At 42.6% G+C, this 25603-nt stretch overlaps 1 long non-coding RNA gene and 1 pseudogene across 3 annotated transcripts; one reads left to right on the top strand and one right to left on the bottom strand.

Annotated features, from left to right (window-relative positions):
• The first annotated feature begins 3606 nt into the window (after positions 1–3606).
• LOC135534331 (zinc finger protein 883-like) lies at positions 3607–14009 on the top strand (annotated as a pseudogene).
• Positions 14010–22152: 8143 nt separating this feature from the next.
• On the bottom strand, positions 22153–25050 carry LOC135534929 (uncharacterized). Of its 3 annotated transcripts, none has more exons than XR_010454769.1 (4): positions 24915–25050; positions 23821–23880; positions 22681–23662; positions 22153–22585 (listed from the first exon to the last, which is right to left on the bottom strand). It is a non-coding gene; the product is annotated as an uncharacterized LOC135534929 (long non-coding RNA). The 3 variants fall into 3 exon arrangements; XR_010454768.1 differs by having other exon boundaries at positions 22153–22994; positions 23086–23662; XR_010454766.1 differs by having other exon boundaries at positions 22153–23662.
• Positions 25051–25603: the final 553 nt, after the last annotated feature.

Here is a 25603-nt window from a genome sequence, read left to right as displayed (position 1 = left end):
TTTTGAAATCTGACAAAGCGGCTGGATTAAGAAGAAGTTCATCTTTAAGCCGATGTATAACATTTATGAATGTTTATTATGACTATTTCTGTAATTTGAATTTGGCGCTCTGCAATTTCACTGGATGTTGTCGAGGTGGGTCGCTAGCGGCATGCCTAGCCTACAGCGGTTATCGGTTTTAACCACACACAGCAATGGTGTTTGTCAGGTGGCCTACTCCCTTCTCATGGTCTCCTTAGGGTTGGAAAACAAAATAGATTAGTTGAAAGGCACACTTCAGGTCAGGATTTGATAAACCCTAAACTAATATAGAAAATATTGTTTTCAAGAATTAACTTATCTAAAATTTTAAACATGCAACAGCCCCCTTACAGTGTCTGGTACTGTCCCCTGAAGGAATATAATCATTCTCTATTATACGTCTTCTGACGATTATTACATTAAATTACATTTAGAAAGGTCAAGTCAAATGTGAGTGTGTGTCTGTCTGCCTGCCTGTCAGTCAGTCAGTTGCTACTCAAACTACAGTCTACCTCAATCCGTAGTGCATTGTATGGCGATGAACTTGGCTGACTTCTTCCTGGCCTAAGCAATGGTCAGAAGACTGCACTGAGGGGCAGCATTTGGTTCTTTAACGCACACACATATTCATCACTCCTCCATGCGCCATTATAAGATAAGTTAACAATGTGGGTCGACACACAAATTAACTTCTGTCTTGGTGCATGCATTTCACACTTGTCAATGTTCATATTTGAGAGATACAATAATTATTATACTTATCAATGTTGTGGAGGAGCGCATTGTTTGTTTGTTCTGTTCCTCTCTCTCCATCTCTGTAGCTTCCGGGTATGCTGGAAAAGGACCCGAGCTAAGGGAATGGGGTTGGCTTTATAGTGCCTGTCCCAAATGGCTCATTAATGCATATGGGCATATTGAAAGATATTGTCAGTAGTGATGTAATGTTGTAAATGTTATGTTGTGATATTGTTTAAAACCGTGTTGCAATGTATATCCTTTAGTATGTTTAGTTCATGGAAAATGTAGGTTTGTATTGTTAATTGATTAATTAATTAGGGTTAATTAGGGTTAAGTCGCTCCTACCAGGTGGCGTGGCGAGAATCTGTCTCCTCGCCACGCGCTCTCACCACTGGTGTCCCCCAGGGCTCTGTTCTAGGCCCTCTCCTATTCTCGCTATACACCAAGTCACTTGGCTCTGTCATAACCTCACATGGTCTCTCCTATCATTGCTATGCAGACGACACACAATTAATCTTCTCCTTTCCCCCTTCTGATGACCAGGTGGCGAATCGCATCTCTGCATGTCTGGCAGACATATCAGTGTGGATGACGGATCACCACCTCAAGCTGAACCTCGGCAAGACGGAGCTGCTCTTCCTCCCGGGGAAGGACTGCCCGTTCCATGATCTCGCCATCACGGTTGACAACTCCATTGTGTCCTCCTCCCAGAGCGCTAAGAACCTTGGCGTGATCCTGGACAACACCCTGTCGTTCTCAACCAACATCATGGCGGTGGCCCGTTCCTGTAGGTTCATGCTCTACAACATCCGCAGAGTACGACCCTGCCTCACACAGGAAGCGGCGCAGGTCCTAATCCAGGCACTTGTCATCTCCCGTCTGGATTACTGCAACTCGCTGTTGGCTGGGCTCCCTGCCTGTGCCATTAAACCCCTACAACTCATCCAGAACGCCGCAGCCCGTCTGGTGTTCAACCTTCCCAAGTTCTCTCACGTCACCCCGCTCCTCCGCTCTCTCCACTGGCTTCCAGTTGAAGCTCGCATCCGCTACAAGACCATGGTGCTTGCCTACGGAGCTGTGAGGGGAACGGCACCGCAGTACCTCCAGGCTCTGATCAGGCCCTACACCCAAGCAAGGGCACTGCGTTCATCCACCTCTGGCCTGCTCGCCTCCCTACCATTGAGGAAGTACAGTTCCCGCTCAGCCCAGTCAAAACTGTTCGCTGTTCTGGCCCCCCAATGGTGGAACAAACTCCCTCACGACGCCAGGACAGCGGAGTCAATCACCACCTTCCGGAGACACCTGAAACCCCACCTCTTCAAGGAATACCTAGGATAGGATAAGTAATCCTTCTCACCCCCCCTTAATGATTTAGATGCACTATTGTAAAGTGGCTGTTCCACTGGATGTCAGAAGGTGAATTCACCAATTTGTAAGTCGCTCTGGATAAGAGCGTCTGCTAAATGACTTAAATGTAATGTAAATGTAAATGTAATTGTTCTGAGGGGAGGGGCTAGCCCTACAAAAGGAGCCTCTCTTTCAGTCATGGAGAGGCAGTTTTGATTGAGCTGTGGATGGGGAAGCATTGTTTTTAAGCTGTCCCATAAGGTAGACGTTGATGGCAGTACTGTTGTTTTTTGTTCCGGAATCACTTGTAAATAAACACCTTTGCACAGAAGAACTTTTGCGGTTCCGCCATCTTTTTTATTTTGATAGAGGTTAGGTTATCCAGTTTAGCCTTCTGGCCTACTCTACGTGACAGTGGGGCCAGGAAAATAACCTCTAACTCAATGTCAACAAAACAAAGGAGATGATTGTCGACTTCAGGAAATAGTAGAGGGTGCACCCCCCTATCCACATCGATGGGACCGTAGTGGAGAAGGTAGAACCCTTCAAGTTCCTTGGTGTACACATCACTAACAAACTGAAAAGGTCAGCACAGGTGCATCAAAGCCAGGACCGAGAGACTGAAAGAAGCTGTTTATCTCAAGGCCATCAGAATGTTAAACAGCCATCATTATTAGCACATTAGAGGCTCCTGCCTATAGACAGACTAGAAATCACTGGCCACTTTAAGAAATGGAACATTAGTCACTTTGATAATGTTGACATATTTTGCATTACTCATCTCATATGTATATACAGTATTCTATACTTTTCTATTGTATCTTAGTCCAATCTGCTCTGACATCACTCGTCAATATATGTATATATTCTTAATTCCATTCCATACTTATATTTGTGTGTATTGGGTATATGTTGTGAAATTGTTAGATATTACTGCACTGTCAGAGCTAGAATAACAAGCATTTTTCGACACCTGCAATAACATCTACTAAACACGTGTATGTGACCAATACAATTTGATTTTAATATGACATTTGAAATGTCTTTATTCTTTTGAAACTTGTGAGTGTAATGTTTACTGTCAATTTTTTGTTTATTTCACTTTTATTTATGATATATTTCACTTACTTTGGCAATGTAATCATATGCTTCCCATGCCATTAAAGACCCTTAAATTGAATTCAGAGAGAGAGAGAGAGAGAGCAGGGTTGTACCCCGAAGTTGAATGGTAATTCAGTACGTAAGTTCCAAAATGGTGACAAATACTGTCATTACATGACTCTCCCCTGGACTAAATAAATAAAATACTAATCCCTCTCCAGACTGAAATTGAAAAAGCATGACACGTCCATTTTCCACCGGGAAATACAGTGATTGCGTACATTTCTGCCTGTCCCTGAAGTATAATGGATTTATACTAACGTCCAGTTGGGGGCGGTAATGCAAGATATTGGATGCCACCCACCATTAAAGCCCACTGAAGAAGAATAAATCGAATCTGGTCATTGCAAATCTTTTCCGGCAAGTGAGATTTCCGGCAAGTGAGGTAATTTACTTGTTCTCTGTAATATCGTATAGATTTGGAATCGGAACATTATTTACTGCGGAGGAAAATATGCAGGTTTCTCGACTGATTCCCTGACTATGAGAAGGGATTGATTGACGATTCGTTTAGCAACCTTGTGACCCAGCATGACACCGTGAACAAGATTGGTCGACCGTCTGCTGGGTGAGGCGATACACGTTCCTCCATTCATTAACGAATGGGGTTCCAATATTCTCATTTCTTTATTTCTACCAGGAACTCTTTAATCGAGATAGCTGTGTATTTTGCTACTTCATGACCAGTGTGAGCCAGAATACTAACTCGCCAGCCTGTTGTTTCAAATGCGATGGTCAGTAGATAAACTAGCTGAGTTGAACATTTGTCAGAAAGATAAATTGTCCGCCATGTTTTGTTTTGTTTCGTTTAGGCCTCAGTAACGTCAAGCACTTAATTAAGATAACTCAACCAGTCACCCAATGGGTTTTATGTAGAGAGGTATTTTATTTTACCTTTATTTAACCAGGTAGGCTAGTTGAGAACAAGTTCTCATTTGCAACTGCGACCTGTATGAATATACATGATATTGCCCCTTACTGCTGAAGGAAATCACGCCTTCCGGCAGACCTCTTGTGAACCCTTAAACAAAGTAACTACTGTTGACTTTTTTTTTTTTTTTTTTACAATTCAGGATATCATTTATATAACAAGTTGTCTGATAAAGGAGCAATGGCTTCCTCAATGGATCAGGTAAGTCTGGGTTCCTTTTAACAGTATAGGTCTGCTGTGTTGTATAAATGTCTAGGCCTAGTTTTCATCATCTTTGATCCTCCACATTCTTGTGTTCGGCTTAAATAACTGGACAAAAAAAAACATGAGGATAACTCTGTTTTTTTCCTTCAGAAAAGTAACCTACTAATGTATCATGTGTAGGAATCTGTGTTTATTACTTAATTATTTATCCTTCCTCCCTAAGTGTACACTTGTTCATCACTGATTTGAAAGTCAGATTATCCATGATATGACCAGATACTGAAAATGCATCATCTCCTGTGGGGTTTATTGGTGGTTGACACTCAACGTTACAGTGCATTACGCCACCTACTGTATTGGAGTGTGGGCCAGTGACCGGGATCAAGGAACTAAATCCTATCAACGTTACAGTGCATTACGCCACCTACTGTATTGGAGTGTGGGCCAGTGACCGGGATCAAGGAACTAAATCCTATCAACGTTACAGTGCATTACGCCACCTACTGTATTGGAGTGTGGGCCAGTGACCGGGATCAAGGAACTAAATCCTATATGCCTGCCCCGTTTCTCTTAAAGATACATATTTACAACTGTATCAATGTTCTACTCAGTCAGTAAACGTATCAAAATACATTCCTGTACCCCTTTCTCCCTCTTATTGGATCAGTCTCTTTCTCTATCATACTGCCCACACTGTATCAGTACATTCTCCACTCTGTTTCCCTATCATACTGCCCACACTGTATCAGTACATTCTCCACTCTGTTTCCCTATCATACTGCCCACACTGTATCAGTACATGCTCCACTCTCTGTTTCCCTATCATACTGCCCACACTGTATCAGTACATTCTCCACTCTCTGTTTCCCTATCATACTGCCCACACTGTATCAGTACATTCTCCACTCTCTGTTTCCCTATCATACTGCCCACACTGTATCAGTACATTCTCCACTGTCTCTGTTTCCCTATCATACTGCCCACACTGTATCAGTACATTCTCCACTGTCTCTGTTTCCCCATCATACTGCCCACACTGTATCAGTACATTCTCCACTGTCTCTGTTTCCCTATCATACTGCCCACACTGTATCAGTACAAGCTCCACTGTCTCTGTTTCCCTATCATACTGCCCACACTGTATCAGTACAAGCTCCACTGTCTCTGTTTCCCTATCATACTGCCCACACTGTATCAGTACATGCTCCACTGTCTCTGTTTCCCTATCATACTGCCCACACTGTATCAGTACATTCTCCACTCTGTTTCCCTATCATACTGCCCACACTGTATCAGTACATTCTCCACTGTCTCTGTTTCCCTATCATACTGCCCACACTGTATCAGTACATGCTCCACTGTCTCTGTTTCCCTATCATACTGCCCACACTGTATCAGTACATTCTCCACTGTCTCTGTTTCCCTATCATACTGCCCACACTGTATCAGTACATTACGCCACTCTCTGTTTCCCTATCATACTGCCCACACTGTATCAGTACATTCTCCACTGTCTCTGTTTCCCTATCATACTGCCCACACTGTATCAGTACAAGCTCCACTGTCTCTGTTTCCCTATCATACTGCCCACACTGTATCAGTACAAGCTCCACTGTCTCTGTTTCCCTATCATACTGCCCACACTGTATCAGTACATTCTCCACTGTCTCTGTTTCCCTATCATACTGCCCACACTGTATCAGTACATTCTCCACTGTCTCTGTTTCCCTATCATACTGCCCACACTGTATCAGTACATTCTCCACTGTCTCTGTTTCCCTATCATACTGCCCACACTGTATCAGTACAAGCTCCACTGTCTCTGTTTCCCTATCATACTGCCCACACTGTATCAGTACATTCTCCACTGTCTCTGTTTCCCTATCATACTGCCCACACTGTATCAGTACAAGCTCCACTGTCTCTGTTTCCCTATCATACTGCCCACACTGTATCAGTACAAGCTCCACTGTCTCTGTTTCCCTATCATACTGCCCACACTGTATCAGTACAAGCTCCACTGTCTCTGTTTCCCTATCATACTGCCCACACTGTATCAGTACAAGCTCCACTGTCTCTGTTTCCCTATCATACTGCCCACACTGTATCAGTACAAGCTCCACTGTCTCTGTTTCCCTATCATACTGCCCACACTGTATCAGTACAAGCTCCACTGTCTCTGTTTCCTGGAGGTAATCATCTTCCTGTTGAATGATTTCCCATCACATTTAATCACTTATTCAGCTGGCTGTGTCCTACTCTTAACCTTGTAAGGAAAGTCTCCTCTCTTCTGTCCATTTCTACCATCCTCCACTACTTTACTCTGTACCTGGAATAGGGGTGGCAGGTAGCCTAGTGGTTTAGAGCGTTGGGCCAGTAACCTGAGCCGACTAGGTGAAAAATCTGTCAATGTGCCTTTGAGCAACTTAATAATTGCTCCTGTAAGTCGCTCTAGATAAGAGTTTCTGCTAAATGACTAAAATGTAAACAATGAATCGATGCCTTCCCTTATTGTCCCTGTTCCACTGCTCCTGCCATTTCTGCACCACCACTGCCCATATCATTCCCTCAGCCTCTGACTTGCTCATTGGAACCTCCACTTCCTGTTTCCTATGGGCCTGTTTAGCTAGAACATCTACTTCCTCATTCCCTTCCACCCCCACATGGGCCGGGACCCAAGCAAAGCTTATATGGACACCTATAGTGGGGAGAACAAGTATTTGATATACTGCCAATTTTGCATGTTTTCCTACTTACAAAGCATGTAGAGGTCTGTAATGTTTATCATAGGTACACTTCAACTGTGAGAGACAGAATCTAAAACAAAAATCCAGAAAATCACATTGTATGATTTTTAAGTAATTAATTTGCATGTTATTGCATGACATAAGTATTTAATCACCTACCAACCAGTAAGAATTCCAGCTCTTACAGACCTGTTAGTTTTTCTTTAAGTAGCCCTCCTGTTCTCCACTCATTACCTGTATTAACTGCACCTGTCCACACACTCAATCAAACAGACTCCAACCTCTCCACAGTGGCCAAGACCAGAGAGGGTGTAAGGACGTCAGGGATACAATTGTAGACCTGCACAAGGCTGGAATGGGCTACAGGACAATAGGCAAGCAGCTTGGTGAGAAGGCAACAACTGTTGGCGCAATTATTAGAAAATGGAAGAAGTTCAAGATGACGGTCAATCACCCTCGGTCTGGGGCTCTATGCAAGATCTCACCTCGTGGGGCATCAATGATCATGAGGAAGGTGAGGGATCAGCCCAGAACTACACGGCAGGACCTGGTCAATGACCTGAAGAGAGCTGGGACCACAGTCTCAAAGAAAACCATTAGTAACACACTACGCCGTCATGGATTAAAATCCTGCAGTGCACGCAAGGTCCCCCTGCTCAAGCCAGCGCATGTCCAGGCCTGTCTGAAGTTTGCCAATGACCAACTGGATGATCCAGAGGAGGAATGGGAGAAGGTCATGTGGTCTGATGAGGCAAAAATAGAGCTTTTTGGTCTAAACTCCACCCGCTGTGTTTGGAGGAAGAAGAAGGATGAGTACAACTCCAAGAACACCATCCCAACCGTGAAGCATGGAGGTGGAAACATCATTCTTTGGGGATGCTTTTCTGCAAAGGGGACAGGACGACTGCACCGTATTGAGGGGAGGATTAATGGGGCCATGTATCACGAGATCTTGGCCAACAACAACCTCCTCTCAGTAAGAGCATTGAAGATGGGTTGTGACTGGGTCTTCCAGCATGACAACGACCCGAAACACACGGCCAGGGCAACTAAGGAGTGGCTCCGTAAGAAGCATCTCAAGGTCCTGGAGTGGCCTAGCCAGTCTCCAGACCTGAACCCAATAGAAAATATTTGGAGGGAGCTGAAAGTCCGTATTGCCCAGCGACAGCCCCGAAACCTGAAGGATCTGGAGAAGGTCTGTATGGAGGAGTGGGCCGAAATCCCTGCTGCAGTGTGTGCAAACCTGGTCAAGAACTACAGGAAACATATGATCTCTGTAATTGCAAATAAAGGTTTCTCTACCAAATATTAAGTTCTGCTTTTCTGATGTATCAAATACTTATGTCATGCAATAAAATGCTAATTAATTACTTAAAAATCATACAATGTGGTTTTCTGGATTTTTGTTTTAGACTCCGTCTCTCACAGTTGAAGTGTATCTATGATAAAAATTACAGACCTCTACATGCTTTGTAAGTAGGAAACACTGCCGATTTTGCAGGTTATCAAATACTTGTTCTCCCCACTGTATTTGTCTCACCTGGGCATGAATTTGAATTCCCTCATGTAGTGCTCCTTGTCTGTTATGTGAGCTAAATGATTGTAGACTCAAACGCAGCACATGAGTCAGAACATATAACTATACTGTCTGGTTTGACTTCCTCCGGCCACTGCAGTACGGCCATCAGCTCTGCCATGTACACAGCTACGGCCATCAGCTCTGCCATGTACACAGCTACGGCCATCAGCTCTGCCATGTACACAGCTACGGCCATCAGCTCTGCCATGTACACAGCTACAGCCATCAGCTCTGCCATGTACACAGCTACGGCCATCAGCTCTGCCATGTACACAGCTACAGCCATCAGCTCTGCCATGTACACAGCTACAGCCATCAGCTCTGCCATGTACACAGCTACAGCCATCAGCGCAGCAGATGAGTCAGAACATATAACCACTCTGCTTGACCTCCTCCAACCACTGCAAGGTCAACAGTACGACCATCAGCTCAGCCATGTACACAGCCAGGTGGTCTGTTATACGTCTCCTCACAGCCACCTCACTTTCCTGTTCAACAAAGGCTGGTCCAGTCTGACCTGTCCTTGGGTCTTTTGATCCATCTGTATATTGGGGCGGCAGGGTAACCTAGTGGTTAGTGTTGGACTAGTAACCGGAAGGTTGCAAGTTCAAATCCCTGACTTGACAAGGTACAACTCTGTCGTTCTGCCCCTGAACAGGCAGTTAACCCACTCTTCCTAGGCCGTCATTGAAAATAAGAATTTGTTCTTCACTGACTTGCCTAGTTAAAAAAAAAATATATGGGAAAAAAATACAAGTCGTTTTGAAAGGTAATGACTGGTATAATAAATATGGTGGAAACTGACTAGCCCATGCCTCCACCAACCCAAGATTTGTGGAAAGTAGTGAACGATTGAACATTTAAGCAAAAAGTTGATATTCTAGGGATGCAACCAAATTAGAGGTGTGGACTAAATTAATAAAATATTTGGTTTAATGATACTGTTTAATATTTCTTGTATCCAACAGGACAAAGCTAGCCCGTTCCCCTCCACCCTCCTGGAGTCCCCAGGTCAAACATCTCCCGGGACCGCTTTACTGCTGGGTCTGGTTGACTGGAGGAAAACACCGGGGCAGAGAGGAGGAGAAGAAGAAGAGAAGGAAGATGGAGATGTGATTTCATTAAGTAAGAACCATGGTGTGTAGATTAGACTACAGTTCTGAAACGATAGCGGAGTTAATCCTTTTGCTGAGTTCACTGTATTCTACATTGCTCTCCTTTACGGTTTTGTTGGTATGGTCATTAGCACATTTAACATGATCCCAATTTCAGCTTCAAGATGGTGGTGATTGTAGATTTATTGGAACATTGTTCAATGTCGCTCACCGTAGTTTCAGAACTCAGTGGATGGTGCTAAAACAGTGACGTCATAATCAGACTCATTCCACCCATTTTTAAATGTGTAAAAAATGCACCTAATTTTACCATTCTGTAATAAAGAGCACATGTTCAACTTCATAAAAAACAAGACATTTAATAAAAATATGACTACACAAAGTGCCAATGTGCCAAATAAAGTAACAGGGTTGACCGTAACAGGGGACTACTGAAAACAACAGAACCACCAGATTACATGGGTAAAATAGTGCTTTAAATCAGCCATGAATCTGCTTGTGACAGGGGGAATGGAAGCTAGTATTGTGCAACAGGAAGTAGTAATTAAATGCAGTCTTAACATAAAAGGTTATTGTTAAAACATCTCTAGCATGTCTGTCTGGATAGAAGGGTTGAGATGCTCAGTTTCCCACCACAAAACAGCAGTAAATTGATAAAAAGGGTAGAACCAGCTCACCTGCTTTTACTCTGATTTGACTATTAGATGTTCAGTGCTTCTTTTGAAAACTTTTTTTTTTTTAAGAATAGTTTCACCATATTAAAACAAGAGTTCAGTTCATGTAACAGGGTTGACCTTAAAATGAGGGACAGATGTAAATTAATTACGAATCACATCCATAATAACCTTCAGAAATGACTTTGTCAAGGCAACAAAATAACTAGTGCTTTAATGAGTGTTTATATGTGTTAGGTTCTGAACAAACAGAGTAAAAACTCTCAGAACTTGGAATTGCTCAATCCAAGATTCTTCACCCACTGGGTCATACAGCTGCAAAGACATGATTACACAAGAACATATATTTATATCCTCCTACGAGGCGGAGCACATCTAAACAGCCAATACATTTCTGTTGCTCGGCAGGAAGTTAATTGGTTCCTCTCATTGGTGTTGTCATGGCCTTGCCTGATGCTATAGAACCGGCGTGGGCGTGGAAGTATGTGTCAAGTAGGACTGTTTCTTCTCACTCCACTTCATCGGCCTAGCCCAAACTCCTCGCTCCTCTCTAATCCACAGCTGTCCAATTTATCAGTGACTGAAACCAGACTGTTGCCCTTTGCCTCCCTCCTTAGGAAATAACACGTTTTGTGAGTGTTACCTTTCTGCACTCCCCCTTGTCTCACTCAGTAACTTTCCATACACTTAGTTCCTATCCACCCTCCATTGACCCCAACATATACATTCCTTCTACATGCAAGGTAATCAACAAGTTCTAGTATGGTAACATGAATAGGTATATTAAAAGCAAGAATCTAACACATCCACACTCATCATTTGACATTAAACTAGTTATGGCAGTAGGCCGAGTATGGCATTAGTCATGTAAACACCTTACTCTGCTTATCTTAATTGGCTTAAGTTGACAATCGAAGTGACGTTGTTAAAAACACCTGGTGTTCTGAGCAATTTTTGACATGTATTAGGCCACTTAAAGGTCTTCAGATTCATAGAGGCGTATTTAGTCTGCATATGTTCTAGCACAAGCAGGCCAAGCTTCCTCCTTTTGCTCGAGTGCAGTGAGTTCAGGGAAACTGAAAGTATGCATCTTAGAAATAGTTTTCACATACAAACTTAATATGTCCGGAATCAAATATGCTTCAAAATAACATGGTCACTGTGGTAGTATTTATTTTGATTGCCAATTTTCAGCATTTATCAAAGTCCCATCAGGTAGCCTGATTTCAGATGTCCATGCTATTCAATATCTTTGTTTCACAGGGGACAGCCCTAACCGTTGCTCTCTCAGTGGGAGGGGCTTATCATCTGGGGAGCCTCGACAACATCGTGATGCTGACAAGACAGAGAAGAGTCTCTCCAGACCAGAACACCTCAAACACCAGAGACTTACAGGGAAGAAATCTCACCACTGCTGCTTTGACTGTGGGAAGAGTTCTGCTAAACAGAGGGAATTGGTCATTTACAAGCAGATTCACACTGGGAGGAAAATGTACCGCTGCTCTCAGTGTGGGAAGAGTTTTGCTGCATCTAAAACCTCACAATCTCTGAAAATTCATACAGGGGAGAGGCCTTACCCCTGCTTTGATTGTGGGAAGAGCTTCAGTCAATCAAGGGCCCTGACAACACACCAACGCATACACACAGGAGAGAAGCCTTACAGCTGTGATCAGTGTGGGAAGCGCTTCCGGATGTCAGGACACCTGACTAGACACCAACGCATACACACAAGAGAGAAGCCTTACAGCTGTGATCAGTGTGGAAAGAGCTTCCGGATGTCAGGACACCTGACTAGACACCAACGCATACACACAAGAGAGAAGCCTTACAGCTGTGATCAGTGTGGAAAGAGCTTCAATCAATCAGGAGATCTGACAACACACCAACGCATACACACAGGAGAGAAGCCTTATAGCTGTGATCAGTGTGGGAAGAGCTTCAAGAACTCAGGACACCTGACTAGTCACAAACGCATACACACAGGAGAGAAGCCTTACAGCTGTGATCAGTGTGGGAAGAGCTTCAATCATTCAGGAAATCTGACTACACACAAACGCATACACACAGGAGCGAAGCCTTATAGCTGTGATCAGTGTGGGAAGAGCTTCAATCATTCAGGATCCCTGATTACACATCAATACATACACACAGGAGAGAAGCCTTATAGCTGTGATCAGTGTGGGAAGAGCTTCAATCATTCAGGAAATCTGACTACACACAAACGCATACACACAGGAGAGAAACCTTATAGCTGTATCAGTGTGGGAAGAGCTTCAGGAAGTCAGGACACCTGACTGAACACCAGTGCAAACACACAGGAGAGAAACCTTATAGCTGTGATCAGTGTGGGAAGAGCTTCAATCAATTAGGAGACCTGACTAAACACCAACGCATACACACAGGAGAGAAGCCTTATAGCTGTGATCAGTGTGGGAAGAGCTTCAATCATTCAGGATCCCTGGTTACACACCAACGCATACACACAGGAGCGAAGCCTTATAGCTGTGATCAGTGTGGGAAGAGCTTCAATCAATCAGGAGACCTGACTACACATCAACGCATACACACAGGAGAGAAGCCTTACAGCTGTTATCAGTGTGGGAAGAGCTTCAGGATCTCAGGACACCTGACTGCACACCAGCGCGCACACACAGGAGAGAAACCTTACAGCTGTGATCAGTGTGGGAAGAGCTTCAGTCAATCAGGAGTCCTGACTAAACACCAACGCATACACACAGGAGAGAAGCCTTATAGCTGTGATCAGTGTGGGAAGAGCTTCAATCAATCAGGATACCTAACTATACACCAACGCATACATACAGGAGAGAAGCCTTATAGCTGTCATCAGTGTGGGAAGGGTTTTGCTCAAGCTTCCACCCTGATTGCACACCAACGCATACACACAGGAGAGAAGCCTTATAGCTGTGATCAGTGTGGGAAGAGTTTCAATCAATCAGGATCCCTAACTATACACCAACGAATACACACTGGAGAGAGACCTTATAGCTGTGATCAGTGTGGGAAGAGTTTTGCTCAAGATTTCGCCCTGACTACACACCAGCTCACACACACTGGAGAGAAACCTTACTCCTGTCTATGTGGAAAGAGCTTTGCTCATTCAGGGTCACTGAAAAAACACCAGAAATCACAAACATGTCATCTTTCATCTCCCTTCTCTCCGGCACCAGTTCCAGATCCCTAAATAAAGTTTACATAGAAAACATCTTGTAAACAGTCATCCATTTCCCATTCTCTAACTAAGTCTGATTACCATGGTATCCTGTGTCGCATAATATGCAGCTCTGGATCCGTATGTATCAAGCGTCTTGGAGTAGGAGTGTGGTGGGGTGTGTTGGGGTTCAGAGCTGTATCTTTTTTCATCAACTCCTGTTATCCATTAAATAACTGTATAATGTAGAATAATGTTTCAACAATACTCTGTGTGTATTCATGTATTCAATAAATTAATAATTAAATCCATTATTTGATCAACGTCTGCTTTATCACATTAATTATAGACTTTTAAAATCTATAATAATTCATTTTTTTATAAGGAGCATAGGCCTCTTGTATAATTTTTGTTGGTCCTAAAGATGTTAACATTTCTTTTTAAAACCCTTCATCAGGTTTTACTGTCGCTTATGAGACATAAGGAAGTGTGGTCAAAAATACTATTGGTGTGGTCAAATGATGTTGTTGCATTTGTTTTCAATGATTTTAATGGGTATATCTTTCAACTTTCCTTATTGTACAGTACCAGTCAAAGTTTGTCCACACTTAATCATTCAAGGGTTTTTATTTATTTGACTATTTTCTACATTGTAGGATAATAGTGAAGACATCAAAACTATGAAATAACACATATGGAATAATGTAGTAAGCAAAATATATGTTCAATTTTTCAAGGTAGCCACCCTGTGCCTTGATGACAGCTTTGCACACTCTTGGTATAATCTCAACCAGCTTCATGAGGTAGTGACCTGGAATGCTTTTCCAACATCCTTGAAGGAAATGTCGTGGAGGATCGTTACAAAATAGAACACTTACAAGAACTTGTGAATTCAATGTAGGCTTTTAATACAAACATATCAGAAGCCTAGATGGTCCGCGGAACACACCCTTTTCCAGAGCACTGGCTCTGTTTTTATACACATACAACATATGAGTCCATCCCACATGCAAATGAAGTTATTTCCCTCAGTCCATCTGCCACCATTATATCCCAATCTGTGCATCCTGCTTGTTCAGCTCAATAACGCCCATATCTGCTTTCTGTCAGATTATAATGGAGACAGGACCTCTTCATGTCCCAAAAATAATACATGCCCATCTTATCCTATGGGCCCCTTATGTTTGGCTTGTCCTTATTAGGACTAGTAGACTTTGTCTCTTCTGTTCATGTCCTAAAAATATATGCCCTATGTCTATAGTCCATCAGTTGGTCATTTGGCTGACTCCCTCCTTTGTATGTCCCTCTGACCTTGGTATGTCCAGCTGTCCTATGCTCTCATGGCCTTACTTTGGCTTCCTGTCCTATACAATAGACAATGCATTTTACCAGAATGGCAAATGCACTCTTAAGTGTATCTTTCTCTTGTGGTACAGTATTATGTTTCTTCATATATGTACATCTTGCTCCCACAGAGTTCCCACATATGCTGAGCCCTTTTTGGCAGCTTTTCCTTCACTCTGCAGTCCAGCTCATCCCAAACCATCTCAATTGGGTTGAGATCTGGTGATTGTAGATGCCAGGTCATCTGATGCAGCACTCCATCACTCTCCTTGGTCAAATAGCCCTTACACAGCCTGGAGGTGTGTTTTGGGTCATTGTCCTGTTGAAAAACAATGATAGTCCCACTAAGCGCAAACCAGATGGGATGGCGTATTGCTGCAGAATGCTGTGGTAGCCATGCTGGTTAAGTGTGCACCTTGAATTCTAAATAAATCACAGACAGTGTCACCAGCAAATCACCCCCACACCGTAACACCTCCCTGCTTCATGGTGGGATCCACACATGCAGAGATCATCTGTTCACCTATTCAGAGGGGTTGGGTTAAATGTGGAAGACACATTTCAGTTACATTCTGTTGGACAACTGACTAGATATCCCCCTTTCCCTTATTCTGCGTCTCACAATGATGTTTGGAACCAAAAACCCAAATCTGGACTCATCAGACCAAAGAACAGATTTCCACCGGTCTAATGTCCATTGCTCGTGTTTCTTGGCCCAATCAAGTCTCCTCTTCTTATTGGTGTCCTTTAGTAGTGGTTTCTTTGTAGCAATTTGACCATGAAGGTCTGATTCACACAGTCTCCTCTGAACAGTTGATGTTTGAGATGTGTCTGTTACTTGAACTCTGAAGCATTTATTTGGGCTGCAATTTGAGGTGCAGTTAATTACCGATTTCTGAGTCTGGTACATCTAATGAACTTATCCTCTGCAGCAGAGGTAACTCTGAGTCTTTCTTTCATGTGGCGGTCCTCAAGAGTGCCAGTTTCATCATAGCACTCAATGGTTTTTGTGATTGCACTTTCCGGATTGACTGACCTTCATGTCTTAAAGTCATGATGGACTGTCGTTTCTCTTTGCTTATTTGAGCTGTTCTTGGCATAATACTTGGTATTTTACCAAATAGGACTGTCTTCTGTATAGCAACCCTCAAAGTTGCCAGGATGTCACACGTCCTACTTTTACCAATACACTCCTAACAACCAACTCGTTACCAATACACTCCTAACAACCAACTCGTTACCAATACACTCCTAACAACCAACTCGTTACGAAATGCATATATGATCAAGTAAGCCAGAAGACAGATTTTGGGCCCAGTTATCCCTCTTGCTTCTCCTCTTCTGCACTGTTTGATAGGAAATGACTGGTATATGAAATATGGTGGAAACATGTGCATGCCTTTCACCAGCCAATGCTCTTAGATTTGCGGGTCGTTTTGAACAAGTGAACATTAAAGGAACAACAGATATTCGAGGGATGCACCCAAATCCGAGGTATAGACTCATTTTAAATTCCTTATATTAGGCCTAGCAGACAGTACCATTTTCTTATTTTTTTAATTTACAGATAGCCAGGGGCTCAATCCAACACTCAGACATAATTTACAAACAAAGCATTTGTGTTTAGTCAGTCCACCAGATCAGAGGCAGTAAGGATGACCAGGCATGTTCTCTTGATAAATATGTGAATTGGACAATTTTCCTGTCCTGCTAAGCATTCAAAATGTAATGAGTACTTTTGGGTGTCAGGAAAATGTATGGAGTAAAAAGTACATTATATTCTTTAGCAATGTAGTGAAGTAAAAGTTGTAAAAAATATGAATAGTAAAGTACAGATACACAAGAAAACGACTTATGTAGTGCTTTAAGTATTTTAACTTCAGTACTTCACACCACTGGTAACCAAATAACTAGGGCTTTACATGCACACTAATCATTTCCTATTAAACTAGTTATGGCAGTAGACTGAGTGGCATTAGTCATGGAAACACCTTACTCTGCTAATCTCAATTGGTGTGAGGTCATAACCGAAGTAAGGATACGCCTTTAAAAACACCTGGTTTTCTGAGATTTCTTTAGAATGATTAGGACATGTAAACACTTTAATCAGAGTTATAGAGGTGAATTTAATCTGTGCATGTGCTACCACACGCAGAGCCAGCTAACTTCTTTTGACTGAGTTCAGGAAAAACAGAAAGTATACAGTTTAGAAATAGTTTTCACATACAAACTTTTTTCTCCAAAACTCAGAATTAAATATGCTTAAAAAAATACATGGTCGCTGTGGTGGTACGTTTGATCCTCGACCCAGTCAGCAGTGAGGATACAGGCAGAAACTCCTGTTCTGTAGAAGGCTACAATAATCTCCACTTTCCTATATTGTCTGTGGGGGAACAATCGTCTTTGAAGGAAGCAGCTGTAGGAATCATAGTGTATGTTCTGATTCTCATCCTCTGTCTCTCTGGATTTATGTGGTTAAGGTGAGTGAAAGGAATTAACCCCTTTTCATATTCTGTTTTATAATCATTGATCTCAATATTAAACTTGATTTTAAATTATTAATTAATTCATCCAATCATCTGTTCATTTATTTATTCTTTCCATCATTTGCAAAAACAGGGAGAAGGCCTCCAAATCCACCTCAACGGTATGTGTGAACCACCCTTAACTGCTTGGCAGAAAGTGGATGTTTCTGGTTTTCATGGATAAAGCATTTTCAACCTAACTACCGTTTCTTTTGAAAAACGGAAGTGTGTGGAAAAACGGAAGTGTGCGCTCTGGTCAGGCATCTTTCTATGCCAATGACTGTGGCGTTACTGTATTTTTCAACCGTAATGTTATCGGTCTTCTTTCCCCATCAGCGAGACGCTAGTCCAATTTATGTCAACGGCTCAGGCATGGCCATGACCCCTCTGCAGCACAGACAGCAGACACAGATGATCAGGATGGCGTTCACAACATCAGTATTCACCACAGAAACCAGGAAGGGCCTCTATATGCCACCGTCCAACTGCCTCAAACCCAGAAATAGGTTGGGTTCTTCTATGTGTGTATTGGCAGTTTTTAAAATTAATTAAAAAGGTGCACACTGCCGTCATCTGTGCTGGAGTCTGTATCGTCTGAACAGGTGCAAAGTCAAGGTTGGTTGATTTCCTGCCACCTGCAGTCATGGAATGTTTGCTCGGGAGTATAATTAATTAGCAGACCCTTCATGCTGACCTGGATATACTTTTTTTTAATCCTTCCTGAACTCATATCAAGTCCCACCTAGTCGACTACTTCAAAATGGTAAAACACTCAATGCTGCTATCCATGCTAAAATAGGCTTTGGTCCAAGTGCTCCCTCTACCTACCTCTATGGTTTGAGTCAGCTTGACGGCTGTTGTGTTGAGATGCCAGTAGAGAACACTGTTGTCCAATTATATTGTAGGATTTTTATAGGGATATTTTACAACGTTCCTTCTTGTAGAATAGCTTGACTGACTTAAACCCTTGGCTTCTAGAAGGAACATAGGACTCTTGTATAATAAGTGCTCCATAAGAAGTTAATAGATTTGTTGAAAAGCCCTTTACTGACATGTTGGTTGTCAGGAGAAGACATGACAGGAAGATTGCTCTTCATTACCCTTTTAGCCTCTGTACATCTAGATGGTGTCAACCACAGACCTCAGACTCTGTTTCACACATCCAATAAGGTATTCTATCAAAACTCTCGCTCTCTCTTCACTCTAAGCACACTTGATAATAACTTATACCCTACCGTTCTACTTTTTATTGGTGATTTGTTCTGCAGAATGAAAGCGTGCATGTAAATCCAAATGTAAAATAGACATCTGTAGTGTGGTGTAATCTATTTTGTTATGTTGAGTTGAATGACGTAGAAGAGACCAGGATATTTTGTGCGCCTGAGTTCCAGAACAACAATGCTGTAGTCGTGATAATGAGAATAAAATACGTTTGAAACAATTGATGGAGAAACATGTCTTACAGGAGCTACACATTTGCTACAATAAGTGACCACCCGCCCCTCCCGTGCTTAGTTGCAGTATGACGTGTAATCTACATAATATTAACCATCTACAGTCGTGGCCAAACATTTTGAGAATGACACAAATATTAATTTCCATAAAGTTTGCTGCTTCAGTGTCTTTAGATATTTTTGTCAGATGTTTAATATGGAAAACTGAAGTAAAACTAAAACTACAAGCATTTCATAAGTGTCAACGGCTTATGTTGACAATTACATAAGGTTGATGCAGAGTCAATATTTGCAGTGTTGACCCTTCTTTTTCAAGACCTCTGCAATCCACCCTGGCATGCTGTCAATTAACTTCTGGGCCACATCCTGACTGATGGCAGCCCATCATTCTTGCATAATCAATGCTTGGAGTTTGTCAGAATTTGTGGGTATTTGTTTGTCCATCCGCCTCTTGAGGATTGACCACAAGTTCTCAATGGGATTATGGTCTGGGGAGTTTCCTGGCCATAGAACCAAAATATCGACGTTTTGTTCCCCGAGCCACTTAGTTATCACTTTTGCCTTATGACAAGGTGCTCCATCATGCTGGAAAAGGCATTGTCACCAAACTGTTCCTGGATGGATGGAGAAGTTGCTCTCGGAGGATGTGTTGGTTAGGCAAAATTGTGAGTGAGCCCAGTCCCTTGGCTGAGAAGCAACCCCACACATGAATGGTGTCAGGATGCTTTACTGTTTACTGCTTTACTGGCATGACACAGGACTGATGGTAGCACTCACCTGGTCTTCTCCGAACAAGCTTTTTCCCGGATGACCCAAACAATCGGAAAGGGGATTCATCAGAGAAAATGACTTTACCCCAGTCCTCAGCAGTCCAATCCCTGTACCTTTGCAGAATATCAGTCTGTCCCTGATGTTTTTCCTGGAGAGAAATGGCTTCTTTGCTGCCCTTCTTGACACCAGGCCATCCTCCAAATGTCTTCGCATCACTGTGCGTGCAGATGCACACACACCTGCCTGCTGCCATTCCTGAGAAAGCTCTGTGCTGGTGGTGCCCCGATCCCGCAGCTGAATCAACATTAGGAGACGGTCCTGGCGCTTGCTGGACTTTCTTGGGTGCCCTGAAGCCTTCTTCACAACAATTGAACTGCTCTCCTTGAAGTTCTTGATGATCCGATAAATGTTTGATTTAGGTACAATCTTACTGGCAATGGTTCCAAGCACCACCCTCCTTTTGAAGCTTCCAGTCTGTTATTCAAACTCAATCAGCATGACAGAGTGATCTCCAGCCTTGTCCTCATCAACACTCACACCTGTGTTAACGAGAGAATCACTGACATCATGTCAGCTGGTCCGTTTGTGGCAGGGCTGAAATGCAGTGGAAATGTTTTTGGGGGATTCAGTTCATTTGCATGGCAAAGAGGGACTTTGCAATTCATCTGATCACTCTTCATAACATTCTGGAGTATATGCAAATTGCCATCATACAAACTGAGGCAGCAGACGTTGAAAATTAATATTTGTGTAATTCTCAAAACGTTTGTCAATGACTGTACTCTATTAAAGGGCACTGATCTGTAGGCCTATGTGACGGTTTTTATTTGACCTTTCAGTGCTTTTTGTAGTTCGTTCCAGTCATTGGCAGCAGAGAACTGGAAGGAGAGGCGGCCAAAGAAAGAATTGGTTTTGGGGGTGACTAGAGAGATATACCTGCTGGAGCATGTGCTACAGGTGGGAGATGCTATGGTGACCAGCGAGCTGAGATAAGGGGGGACTTTACCTAGCAGGGTCTTGTAGATAACATGGAGCCAGTGGGTTTGGCGACGAGTATGAAGCGAGGGCCAGCCAACGAGAGCGTACAGGTCGCAATGGTGGGTAGTATATGGGGCTTTGGTGACAAAACGGATTGCACTGTGATAGACTGCATCCAATTTGTTGAGTAGGGTATTGGAGGCTATTTTGTAAATGACATCGCCAAAGTCGAGGATTGGTAGGATGGTCAGTTTTACAAGGGTATGTTTGGCAGCATGAGTGAAGGATGCTTTGTTGGAAAATAGGAAGCCAATTCTAGATTTAACTTTGGATTGGAGATATTTGATATGGGTCTGGAAGGAGAGTTTACAGTCTAACCAGACACCTAAGTATTTGTAGTTGTCCACGTATTCTAAATCAGAGCCGTCCAGAGTAGTGATGTTGAAGAGCATGCATTTAGTTTTACTTGTATTTAAGAGCAATTGGAGGCCACGGAAGGAGAGTTGTATGGCATTGAAGCTTGCCTGGAGGGTTGTTAACACAGTGTCCAAAGAAGGGCCAGAGGTATACAGAATGGTGTCGTCTGCGTATAGGTGGATCAGAGACTCACCAGCAGCAAGAGCGACCTCATTGATGTATACAGAGAAGAGTCGGTCCAAGAATTGAACCCTGTGGCACCCCCATAGAGACTGCCAGAGGTCCGGACAGCAGACCCTCCGATTTGACACACTGAACTCTATCAGAGAAGTAGTTGGTGAACCAGGCGAGGCAATCATGTGAGAAACCAAGGCTGTCGAGTCTGCCGATGAGGATGTGGTGATTGACAGAGTCGAAAGCCTTGGCCAGATCAATGAACACGGCTGCACAGTAATGTTTCTTATCGATGGCGGTTAAGATATCATTTAGGACCTTGAGCGTGGCAGAGGTGCACCCATGGCCAGCTCTGAAACCAGATTGCATAGCAGAGAAGGTATGGTGAGATTCAAAACGGTCAGTAATCTGTTTGTTGACTTGGCTTTCGAAGACCTTAGAAAGGCATGGTAGGATAGATATAGGTCTGTAGCAGTTTGGGTCAAGAGTGTCCCCCCCTTTGAAGAGGGGGATGACCGCAGCTGCTTTCCAATCTTTGGGGATCTCAGACGACACGAAAGAGGTTGAACAGGCTAGTAATAGGGGTGGCAACAATTTCGGCAGATAATTTTAGAAAAGGTCCAGATTGTCTAGCCCGGCTGATTTGTAGGGGTCCAGATTTTGCAGCTCTTTCAGAACATCAGCTGAAATGGGGAATCATACATCATGCATGTTAATATCTTAATAATGTGTCAAAATATACAGTACCAGTCAAAAGTATTAGAACACCTACTCATTCAAGGATTTTTCTTTATTTAAAAAAAAAAAAACTATTTTTTTCTACATTGTGGAATAGTAGTGAATACATAACTATGAAAACACATGGAATCATGTAGTGAGCAAAAAAGTGTTAAACAAATCAAAGTATATTTTTGATTCTTCAAAGTAGCCACCCTTTGCCTTAAAGACTGCTTTGCACACTCTTGGCATTCTCTCAACCAGCTTCATGAGGAATGACAGAGTGATTCATTCCTCATGAAGATGGTTGAGAGAATGCCAACAGTTTTGAAGGATTCCTATATATGCTGAGCACCTGTTGGCTGATTTTCCTTCACTCTGCGGTCCAGCTCCCAAACCATCTCAATTGGGTTGAGGTTGGGTGATTGTAGAGGCCTGGTCATCTGATGCAGCACTCCATCACTCTTCTTATTGGTCAAATAGCCCTGATACCACCTGGAGGTGTGTTGGGTCATTGTCCTGTTGAAAAACAAATGATAGTCCCACTAAGCACAAACCAGATGGCATGGCGTATTGCTGCAGAATGCTGTGGTAGCCATGCTGGTTAAGTGTACCTTGAATTCTAAATAAATTACCGACAGTGTCGCCAGGAAAGCACCCCCACACCACCTCCTCCATGCTTCATGTTGGGAACCACACATGGGGAGATCATCTGTTCACCAACTGTGTCTCACAAAGACACGGCGGTTGGAACCAAACATCTCAAATGTGGACTCATCAGACCAAAGGACAAATTTCCAACGGTCTAATGTCCATTGCTCGTGTTTCTTGGCCCAAGCAAGTCTCCTCTTCTTATTGGTGTCCTTTAGTAGTGGTTTCTTTGTAGCAATTCGACAATGAAGGCCTGATTCACGCAGTCTCCTCTGAACTGTTTACGTTAAGATTTGTCTGTTAGTTGAACTCGCCAAAGCATGTATTTGGGTGGCAATCTGAGGTGCAGTTAACTCTAATGAACTTACCCTCTGCAGCAAAGGTAACTTTGGGTCTTCCTTTCCTGTGGGGGTCCTGATGTGAGCCAGTTTCATCATAGCGCTTGATAGTTTTTGCGACTGCACCTGCAGAAACTTTCATAGTTCTTGGCATTTTCCGGATTGACTGAACTTCATGTCTTAAAGTAATGATGGACTGTCGTTTCTCTTTGCTTATTTGAGCTGTTCTTGCCTTAATATGGACTTGGTATTTTACCAAATAGGGCTATGTTCTGTATACCATCCCTACCTTAACACAACTGGAACCCAAAAGAGTTCTCCTATGGGGACAGCTGAAGAACCCATTTGGAATCGTGTTTTCTAAGAGACTACCCTGCATGTGTCACAGGTGTAACCAAGGTCTTATAATGAGTGACATAATCCTCGCCTCGTCCATGGAGGCTACACTGTTGATCCTGGCAACGGCTCAAAGGTTCTGAGCACGGTCGCTAGGAGACGGTCCAGGGTATAGAGGATCATGAAAAAGAGAGTCCCTCATGACATCACAGACTGTACTGGGGCAGGGAGAGGAGACACAGACAGACACAGGAGGGTAGAGTGACAGATCCTAGAGAAGGAGAAAGAGAGCGAGAGAAAATGAAGTGAAAGTTGAGAATGAAGAGGAATAAATTATTTTTCATTTATCATCTCTCCTCTAGTTGAGTATATATATATTCATGATAACACAACTTATGTCTTAACTTTTAATCATGTACCATGTTATACCTGCAGCACTGCTCCAGAGGTGTCAGGATAGAGGGTTCATCTGTAGAGTGACGTCCAAACCTGTAGTCAGCACACACAGTGTCAATGTTACAATCAACTAACGTTAGTTAAACCTGTAGTCAGCACACACAGTGTCAATGTTACAATCAGCTAATGTTAGTTACACCTGTAATCAGCACACAGTGTCAATGTTACAATCAACTAACGTAAGTTAAACCTGTAGTCAACACACAGTGTCAATGTTACAATCAACTAATGTTAGTTAAACCTGTAGTCAGCACACAGACCGTTCTTTAGCTAGCATTCGAGGGCTGACTGTTCTCAATGATTTGTGCAGAGTAAAAATAAAATGTTGGTAATTTGTGTAGTCTTACTACTGCAGTAGGCTACTGCTTGTCCATGTGCTAGCTAACAACAAGAAACCCAGACGAGAGAAACGTGAAAGCATCCAGGCAGCAGAGATGAGCTTGTCATTAGCTAGCTAACGTTAGCTATATTGTAGCTATAAAGCATTGTTTGTTATTTTGAAATTACATCTTTATTTTGTTTATTTATTGTATACAAGTTATATACATAGACAGAAGGGAGTTAGTTATAAATACAGTATATTTGGCTGTAGTTTAGTTTAGAAGAAAGACTTACGCAGGGGTGTAACGTACTTAAGTAGTACTTTAAAGTATTTTTACTTAAGTAGTTTTTGGGTGTATCTGTACTTTACTATGTATATATGACAACTTTTACTTCACTACATCCCACAAGAAAATAATGTAATTTTCACTAAAGCCTAAAAGTCCTCATTACATTTTGAATTCTGAGCAGGACCGAAAATGGTTCAATGCGCACACTTATCAAGATAGCCGGATAGAATTTACAAACAAATAATTCTGCTAGAGCAGAGTCAGTAGGGAGGACCAGGGGTTCCCAGGAGAACCCCTGGTCCTCCCTACTGACTCTGCTCTAGCAGAATTATTTGTTTGTAAATTATGTCTGACTATCCGGCTATCCGTACATTTGAAAAAACAAGAACATTGTGCCGTCTGGTTTGCTTAGTATAAGGACATTTTAATTATTCATACTTATATTTGAACAATTACCTCAAAGTTGTACATTTCCATAATTCCTCTCCGTGTAAATAAATTCCCACTAATATGAACTAATTGGCTGACAAGGCCAATGTTGTTCGAGAACCAGACACTCCCTCGCTAGAGAGAAGCCTGTTGAGATACTCCCTCTTTGCGCATGTGTTACAAGTGGCTGTCAGGTAAAAGTAGACGATATCAGACAACAGGATTCTTAGGGAAAGGGGGTGTTGAACGTTTTCTTCACTTTTATAGATCACGTCAAATGTTATCCAGGAACTTTCTGAAGTAATATTAGGCTACATGAGACGTTTATTTGTTCTAACTTATTTACGTTTTGATATTTAAATAGATGTTTGTTTGCTCTGGTCTAGGGGCGCATCAGTCGCAGCCTTGAGAATCGATTTTTTTTCTCTGCAACTCCCTAGTCATTATCTGAACACTACAACAAAGTAGTTCAACTGTACTGTACCCTACAACATGTCATGCCATACAAATAGACAAAAGCTTCCACAATGGATCGGGTAAGTCTATATGCCTCCTGTGTTGTACAAAATGTCTAGGCCTAGTTTTCATCATCTTGGATCCTCCACATTCATGTGTTGGGTTTAAACGGCTGGACAAAAAACATGACGGAAAAACTTGTTGGAATTTGATTTATTCTTTAACAAAGTAGCCTACTACTACTATATCATGTTTAGGAA

The sequence above is a fragment of the Oncorhynchus masou genome, chromosome 5, assembly GCF_036934945.1.
Source record: "Oncorhynchus masou masou isolate Uvic2021 chromosome 5, UVic_Omas_1.1, whole genome shotgun sequence".
Classification (NCBI taxonomy): Eukaryota; Metazoa; Chordata; class Actinopteri; order Salmoniformes; family Salmonidae; genus Oncorhynchus; species Oncorhynchus masou.
This window is presented reverse-complemented; position numbering and strand designations above follow the sequence as displayed.